This window comes from Halictus rubicundus, unplaced genomic scaffold (genome assembly GCF_050948215.1).
Source record: "Halictus rubicundus isolate RS-2024b unplaced genomic scaffold, iyHalRubi1_principal scaffold0033, whole genome shotgun sequence".
In the NCBI taxonomy this organism is placed as follows: Eukaryota; Metazoa; Arthropoda; class Insecta; order Hymenoptera; family Halictidae; genus Halictus; species Halictus rubicundus.
This window is the reverse complement of record NW_027488574.1, coordinates 244,201-254,375: the sequence shown is the minus strand read 5'-3', so window position 1 is coordinate 254,375 and position 10,175 is coordinate 244,201.

Genomic DNA, 10,175 nt, shown 5'->3' with positions numbered 1-10,175 from the left:
TATCCTATCCTCTATCCTATCCTATCCTCTATCCTATCCTATCCTCTATCCTATCCTATCCTCTATCCTATCCTATCCTCTATCCTATCCTATCCTCTATCCTATCCTATCCTCTATCCTATCCTATCCTCTATCCTATCCTATCCTCTATCCTATCCTATCCTCTATCCTATCCTATCCTATCCTCTATCCTATCCTATCCTCTATCCTATCCTATCCTCTATCCTATCCTATCCTCTATCCTATCCTATCCTCTACCCTATCCTATCCTCTATCCTATCCTATCCTCTATCCTATCCTATCCTCTATCCTATCCTATCCTCTATCCTATCCTATCCTCTATCCTTTCCTCTATCCTATCATATCCTCTATCCTATCCTATCCTCTATCCTATCCTATCCTCTATCATATCCTATCCTCTATCCTATCCTCTACCCTATCCTATCCCCTATCCTATCCTATCCTCTATCCTATCCTATCCTCTATCCTATCCTATCCTCTATCCTATCCTATCCTCTATCCTATCCTATCCTCTATCCTTTCCTCTATCCTATCGTATCCTCTATCCTATCCTATCCTATATCCTATCCTATCTTCTATCCTATCCTATCCTCTATCCTATCCTATCCTCTATCCTATCCAATCACCTATCCTATCCTCTATCCGATCCTATCCTCTATCCTATCCTATCCTCTATCCTATCCTAACCTCTATCCTATCCTATCCTCTATCCTATCCTATCCTCTATCCTATCCTATCCTCTATCCTATCCTATCCTCTATCCTATCCAATCACCTATCCTATCCTCTATCCTTTCCTATCCTGTATCCAATCCAATCCCCTATCCTATCCTCTGTTCGATCCTATCGTCTATTATATCCCATCCTCTATCCTATCCTATCCTCTATCCTATCCTATCCTCTATCCTATCCTATCCTCTATCCTACCCTCTATCCTATCCTCTATCCTATCCTATCCTCTATCCTATCCAATCACCTCTCCTATCCTCTATCCTTTCCTATCCTGTTTCCAATCCAATCCCCTATCCTATCCTCTGTTCGATCCTATCGTCTATTATATCCCATCCTCTATCCTATCCTATCCTCTATCCTATCCTATCCTCTATCCTATCCTATCCTCTATCCTATCCTATCCTCTATCCTATCCTATCCTCTATCATATCCTATCCTCTATCCTATCCTATCCTCTATCCTATCCTATCCTCTATCCTATCCTATCCTCTATCCTATCCTATCCTCTATCCTTTCCTATCCTGTATCCAATCCAATCCCCTATCCTATCCTCTGTTCGATCCTATCGTCTATTATATCCCATCCTCTATCCTATCCTATCCTCTATCCTATCCTATCCTCTATCCTATCCTATCCTCTATCCTATCCTATCCTCTATCCTATCCTATCCTCTATCCTATCCTATCCTCTATCATATCCTATCCTCTGTCCTATCCTATCCTCTATCCTATCCTATCCTCTATCCTATCCTATCCTCTATCCTATCCAATCACCTATCCTATCCTCTATCCTTTCCTATCCTGTATCCAATCCAATCCCCTATCCTATCCTCTGTTCGATCCTATCGTCTATTATATCCCATCCTCTATCCTATCCTATCCTCTATCCTATCCTATCCTCTATCCTATCCTATCCTCTATCCTATCTTATCCTCTATCCTATCCTATCCTCTATCCTATCCTCTATCCTATCCTCTATCCTATCCTATCCTCTATCCTATCCAATCACCTATCCTATCCTCTATCCTTTCCTATCCTGTATCCAATCCAATCCCCTATCCTATCCTCTGCTCGATACTATCGTCTATTATATCCCATCCTCTATCCTATCCTATCCTCTATCCTATCCTATCCTCTATCCTATCCTATCCTCTATCCTATCCTATCCTCTATCCTATCCTATCCTCTATCCTATCCTATCCTCTATCCTATCCTATCCTCTATCCTATCCAATCACCTATCCTATCCTCTATCCTTTCCTATCCTGTATCCAATCCAATCCCCTATCCTATCCTCTGTTCGATCCTATCGTCTATTATATCCCATCCTCTATCCTATCCTATCCTCTATCCTATCCTATCCTCTATCCTATCCTATCCTCTATCCTACCCTCTATCCTATCCTCTATCCTATCCTATCCTCTATCCTATCCAATCACCTCTCCTATCCTCTATCCTTTCCTATCCTGTTTCCAATCCAATCCCCTATCCTATCCTCTGTTCGATCCTATCGTCTATTATATCCCATCCTCTATCCTATCCTATCCTCTATCCTATCCTATCCTCTATCCTATCCTATCCTCTATCCTATCCTATCCTCTATCCTATCCTATCCTCTATCATATCCTATCCTCTATCCTATCCTATCCTCTATCCTATCCTATCCTCTATCCTATCCTATCCTCTATCCTATCCTATCCTCTATCCTTTCCTATCCTGTATCCAATCCAATCCCCTATCCTATCCTCTGTTCGATCCTATCGTCTATTATATCCCATCCTCTATCCTATCCTATCCTCTATCCTATCCTATCCTCTATCCTATCCTATCCTCTATCCTATCCTATCCTCTATCCTATCCTATCCTCTATCCTATCCTATCCTCTATCATATCCTATCCTCTGTCCTATCCTATCCTCTATCCTATCCTATCCTCTATCCTATCCTATCCTCTATCCTATCCAATCACCTATCCTATCCTCTATCCTTTCCTATCCTGTATCCAATCCAATCCCCTATCCTATCCTCTGTTCGATCCTATCGTCTATTATATCCCATCCTCTATCCTATCCTATCCTCTATCCTATCCTATCCTCTATCCTATCCTATCCTCTATCCTATCTTATCCTCTATCCTATCCTATCCTCTATCCTATCCTCTATCCTATCCTCTATCCTATCCTATCCTCTATCCTATCCAATCACCTATCCTATCCTCTATCCTTTCCTATCCTGTATCCAATCCAATCCCCTATCCTATCCTCTGCTCGATACTATCGTCTATTATATCCCATCCTCTATCCTATCCTATCCTCTATCCTATCCTATCCTCTATCCTATCCTATCCTCTATCCTATCCTATCCTCTATCCTATCCTATCCTCTATCCTATCCTATCCTCTATCCTATCCTATCCTCTATCCTATCCAATCCTCTATCCTATCCTATCCTCTATCCTATCCTATCCTCTATCCAATCCAATCCCCTATCCTATCCTCTGTTCGATCCTATCGTCTATTATATCCTATCCTCTATAATATCCTATCCTCTATCCTATCCTATCCTCTATCCTATCCTATCCTCTATCCTATCCTATCCTCTATCCTATCCTATCCTCTATCCTATCCTATCCTCTATCCTATCCTATCCTCTATCCTATCCTATCCTCTATCCTATCCTATCCTCTATCCTATCCTATCCTCTATCCTATCCTATCCTCTATCCTATCCTATCCTCTATCCTATCCTCTATCCTATCCTCTATCCTATCCTATCCTCTATCCTATCCAATCACCTATCCTATCCTCTATCCTTTCCTATCCTGTATCCAATCCAATCCCCTATCCTATCCTCTGCTCGATACTATCGTCTATTATATCCCATCCTCTATCCTATCCTATCCTCTATCCTATCCTATCCTCTATCCTATCCTATCCTCTATCCTATCCTATCCTCTATCCTATCCTATCCTCTATCCTATCCTATCCTCTATCCTATCCTATCCTCTATCCTATCCAATCCTCTATCCTATCCTATCCTCTATCCTATCCTATCCTCTATCCAATCCAATCCCCTATCCTATCCTCTGTTCGATCCTATCGTCTATTATATCCTATCCTCTATCCTATCCTATCCTCTATCCTATCCTATCCTCTATCCTATCCTATCCTCTATCCTATCCTATCCTCTATCCTATCCTATCCTCTATCCTATCCTATCCTCTATCCTATCCTATCCTCTATCCTATCCTATCCTCTATCCTATCCTATCCTCTATCCTATCCTATCCTCTATCCTATCCTATCCTCTATCCTATCCTATCCTCTATCCTATCCTATCCTCTATCCTATCCTATCCTCTATCCTATCCTATCCTCTATCCTATCCTATCCTCTATCCTATCCTATCCTCTATCCTATCCTATCCTCTATCCTATCCTATCCTATCCTCTATCCTATCCTATCCTCTATCTTATCCTATCCTCTATCCTATCCTATCCTCTATCCTATCCTATCCTCTATTCTATCCTATCCTCTATCCTATCCTATCCTCTATCCTATCCTATCCTCTATCCTATCCTATCCTCTATCCTATCCAATCACCTATCCTATCCTCTATCCTTTCCTATCCTGTATCCAATCCAATCCCCTATCCTATCCTCTGTTCGATCCTATCGTCTATTATATCCCATCCTCTATCCTATCCTATCCTCTATCCTATCCTATCCTCTATCCTATCCTATCCTCTATCCTACCCTCTATCCTATCCTCTATCCTATCCTATCCTCTATCCTATCCAATCACCTCTCCTATCCTCTATCCTTTCCTATCCTGTTTCCAATCCAATCCCCTATCCTATCCTCTGTTCGATCCTATCGTCTATTATATCCCATCCTCTATCCTATCCTATCCTCTATCCTATCCTATCCTCTATCCTATCCTATCCTCTATCCTATCCTATCCTCTATCCTATCCTATCCTCTATCATATCCTATCCTCTATCCTATCCTATCCTCTATCCTATCCTATCCTCTATCCTATCCTATCCTCTATCCTATCCTATCCTCTATCCTTTCCTATCCTGTATCCAATCCAATCCCCTATCCTATCCTCTGTTCGATCCTATCGTCTATTATATCCCATCCTCTATCCTATCCTATCCTCTATCCTATCCTATCCTCTATCCTATCCTATCCTCTATCCTATCCTATCCTCTATCCTATCCTATCCTCTATCCTATCCTATCCTCTATCATATCCTATCCTCTGTCCTATCCTATCCTCTATCCTATCCTATCCTCTATCCTATCCTATCCTCTATCCTATCCAATCACCTATCCTATCCTCTATCCTTTCCTATCCTGTATCCAATCCAATCCCCTATCCTATCCTCTGTTCGATCCTATCGTCTATTATATCCCATCCTCTATCCTATCCTATCCTCTATCCTATCCTATCCTCTATCCTATCCTATCCTCTATCCTATCTTATCCTCTATCCTATCCTATCCTCTATCCTATCCTCTATCCTATCCTCTATCCTATCCTATCCTCTATCCTATCCAATCACCTATCCTATCCTCTATCCTTTCCTATCCTGTATCCAATCCAATCCCCTATCCTATCCTCTGCTCGATACTATCGTCTATTATATCCCATCCTCTATCCTATCCTATCCTCTATCCTATCCTATCCTCTATCCTATCCTATCCTCTATCCTATCCTATCCTCTATCCTATCCTATCCTCTATCCTATCCTATCCTCTATCCTATCCTATCCTCTATCCTATCCAATCCTCTATCCTATCCTATCCTCTATCCTATCCTATCCTCTATCCAATCCAATCCCCTATCCTATCCTCTGTTCGATCCTATCGTCTATTATATCCTATCCTCTATAATATCCTATCCTCTATCCTATCCTATCCTCTATCCTATCCTATCCTCTATCCTATCCTATCCTCTATCCTATCCTATCCTCTATCCTATCCTATCCTCTATCCTATCCTATCCTCTATCCTATCCTATCCTCTATCCTATCCTATCCTCTATCCTATCCTATCCTCTATCCTATCCTATCCTCTATCCTATCCTATCCTCTATCCTATCCTCTATCCTATCCTCTATCCTATCCTATCCTCTATCCTATCCAATCACCTATCCTATCCTCTATCCTTTCCTATCCTGTATCCAATCCAATCCCCTATCCTATCCTCTGCTCGATACTATCGTCTATTATATCCCATCCTCTATCCTATCCTATCCTCTATCCTATCCTATCCTCTATCCTATCCTATCCTCTATCCTATCCTATCCTCTATCCTATCCTATCCTCTATCCTATCCTATCCTCTATCCTATCCTATCCTCTATCCTATCCAATCCTCTATCCTATCCTATCCTCTATCCTATCCTATCCTCTATCCAATCCAATCCCCTATCCTATCCTCTGTTCGATCCTATCGTCTATTATATCCTATCCTCTATCCTATCCTATCCTCTATCCTATCCTATCCTCTATCCTATCCTATCCTCTATCCTATCCTATCCTCTATCCTATCCTATCCTCTATCCTATCCTATCCTCTATCCTATCCTATCCTCTATCCTATCCTATCCTCTATCCTATCCTATCCTCTATCCTATCCTATCCTCTATCCTATCCTATCCTCTATCCTATCCTATCCTCTATCCTATCCTATCCTCTATCCTATCCTATCCTCTATCCTATCCTATCCTCTATCCTATCCTATCCTCTATCCTATCCTATCCTCTATCCTATCCTATCCTCTATCCTATCCTATCCTATCCTCTATCCTATCCTATCCTCTATCTTATCCTATCCTCTATCCTATCCTATCCTCTATCCTATCCTATCCTCTATTCTATCCTATCCTCTATCCTATCCTATCCTCTATCCTATCCTATCCTCTATCCTATCCTATCCTCTATCCTATCCAATCACCTATCCTATCCTCTATCCTTTCCTATCCTGTATCCAATCCAATCCCCTATCCTATCCTCTGTTCGATCCTATCGTCTATTATATCCCATCCTCTATCCTATCCTATCCTCTATCCTATCCTATCCTCTATCCTATCCTATCCTCTATCCTATCCTATCCTCTATCCTATCCTATCCTCTATCCTATCCTATCCTCTATCCTATCCTATCCTCTATCCTATCCTATCCTCTATCCTATCCTATCCTCTATCCTATCCTCTATCCTATCCTCTATCCTATCCTATCCTCTATCCTATCCAATCACCTCTCCTATCCTCTATCCTTTCCTATCCTGTATCCAATCCAATCCCCTATCCTATCCTCTGTTCGATCCTATCGTCTATTATATCCCATCCTCTATCCTATCCTATCCTCTATCCTATCCTATCCTCTATCCTATCCTATCCTCTATCCTATCCTATCCTCTATCCTATCCTATCCTCTATCATATCCTATCCTCTATCCTATCCTATCCTCTATCCTATCCTATCCTCTATCCTATCCTATCCTCTATCCTATCCTATCGTCTATCCTATCCTATCCTCTATCCTATCCTATCCTCTATCATATCCTATCCTCTATCCTATCCTATCCTCTATCCTATCCTATCCTCTATTCTATCCTATCCTCTATCCTATCCAATCACCTATCCTATCCTCTATCCTTTCCTATCCTGTATCCAATCCAATCACCTATCCTATCCTCTGTTCGATCCTATCGTCTATTATATCCCATCCTCTATCCTATCCTATCCTCTATCCTATCCTATCCTCTATCCTATCCTATCCTCTATCCTATCCTATCCTCTATCCTATCCTATCCTCTATCCTATCCTATCCTCTATCCTATCCTATCCTCTACCCTATCCTATCCTCTATCCTATCCTCTATCCTATCCTCTATCCTATCCTATCCTCTATCCTATCCAATCACCTATCCTATCCTCTATCCTTTCCTATCCTGTATCCAATCCAATCCCCTATCCTATCCTCTGTTCGATCCTATCGTCTATTATATCCCATCCTCTATCCTATCCTATCCTCTATCCTATCCTATCCTCTATCCTATCCTATCCTCTATCCTATCCTATCCTCTATCCTATCCTATCCTCTATCCTATCCTATCCTCTATCATATCCTATCCTCTATCCTATCCTATCCTCTATCCTATCCTATCCTCTATCCTATCCAATCACCTATCCTATCCTCTATCCTTTCCTATCCTGTATCCAATCCAATCCCCTATCCTATCCTCTGTTCGATCCTATCGTCTATTATATCCCATCCTCTATCCTATCCTATCCTCTATCCTATCCTATCCTCTATCCTATCCTATCCTCTATCCTATCCTATCCTCTATCCTATCCTATCCTCTATCCTATCCTATCCTCTATCCTATCCTATCCTCTATCCTATCCTATCCTCTATCCTATCCTATCCTCTATCCTATCCTCTATCCTATCCAATCACCTATCCTATCCTCTATCCTATCCTATCCTCTATCCTATCCTATCCTCTATCCTATCCTATCCTCTATCCTATCCTATCCTCTATCCTATCCTATCCTCTATCCTATCCTATCCTCTATCCTATCCTGTCCTCTAACCTATCCTATCCTCTATCCTATCCTATCCTCTATCCTATCCTATCCTCTATCCTATCCTATCCTCTATCCTATCCTATCCTCTATCCTATCCTATCCTCTATCCTTTCCTCTATCCTATCGTATCCTCTATCCTATCCTATCCTATATCCTATCCTATCCTCTATCCTATCCTATCCTCTATCCTATCCTATCCTCTATCCTATCCTATCCTCTATCCTATCCTATCCTCTATCCTATCCTATCCTCTATCCTATCCTATCCTCTATCCTATCCTATCCTCTATCCTATCCTATCCTCTATCCTATCCTATCCTCTATCCTATCCTATCCTCTATCCTATCCTATCCTCTATCCTATCCTATCCTCTATCCTATCCTATCCTCTATCCTATCCTATTATCTATCCTTTCCTCTATCCTATCATATAATCTATCCTATCCTATCCTCTATCCTATCCTATCCTCTATCCTATCCTATCCTCTGTCCTATCCTATCCTCTATCCTATCCTATCCTCTATCCTATCCTATCCTCTATCCTATCCTATCCTCTATCGTCTCCTGTCCTCTATTCTATCCAATCCCCTATCCTATCGCCTATCCTATCCTATCCTCTATCCAATCCAATCCCCTATCCTATCCTCAGTTCGATCCTATCCTCTATCCTATCCTATCCTCTATCCTATCCTATCCTCTATCCTATCCTATCCTCTATCCTATCCTATCCTCTATCCTATCCTATCCTCTATCCTATCCTATCCTCTATCCTATCCTATCCTCTATCCTATCCTATCCTCTATCCTATCCTATCCTCTATCCTATCCTATCCTCTATCCTATCCTATCCTCTATCCTATCCTATCCTCTATCCTATCCTATCCTCTATCCTATCCTATCCTCTATCCTATCCTATCCTCTATCCTATCCTATCCTCTATCCTATCCTATCCTCTATCCTATCCTATCCTCTATCCTATCCTATCCTCTATCCTATCCTATCCTATCCTCTATCCTATCCTATCCTCTATCCTATCCTATCCTCTATCCTATCCTATCCTCTATCCTATCCTATCCTCTACCCTATCCTATCCTCTATCCTATCCTATCCTCTATCCTATCCTATCCTCTATCCTATCCTATCCTCTATCCTATCCTATCCTCTATCCTTTCCTCTATCCTATCATATCCTCTATCCTATCCTATCCTCTATCCTATCCTATCCTCTATCATATCCTATCCTCTATCCTATCCTCTATCCTATCCTATCCTCTATCCTATCCTATCCTCTATCCTATCCTATCCTCTATCCTATCCTATCCTCTATCCTTTCCTCTATCCTATCGTATCCTCTATCCTATCCTATCCTATATCCTATCCTATCTTCTATCCTATCCTATCCTCTATCCTATCCTATCCTCTATCCTATCCAATCACCTATCCTATCCTCTATCCGATCCTATCCTCTATCCTATCCTATCCTCTATCCTATCCTAACCTCTATCCTATCCTATCCTCTATCCTATCCTATCCTCTATCCTATCCTATCCTCTATCCTATCCTATCCTCTATCCTATCCAATCACCTATCCTATCCTCTATCCTTTCCTATCCTGTATCCAATCCAATCCCCTATCCTATCCTCTGTTCGATCCTATCGTCTATTATATCCCATCCTCTATCCTATCCTATCCTCTATCCTATCCTATCCTCTATCCTATCCTATCCTCTATCCTACCCTCTATCCTATCCTCTATCCTATCCTATCCTCTATCCTATCCAATCACCTCTCCTATCCTCTATCCTTTCCTATCCTGTTTCCAATCCAATCCCCTATCCT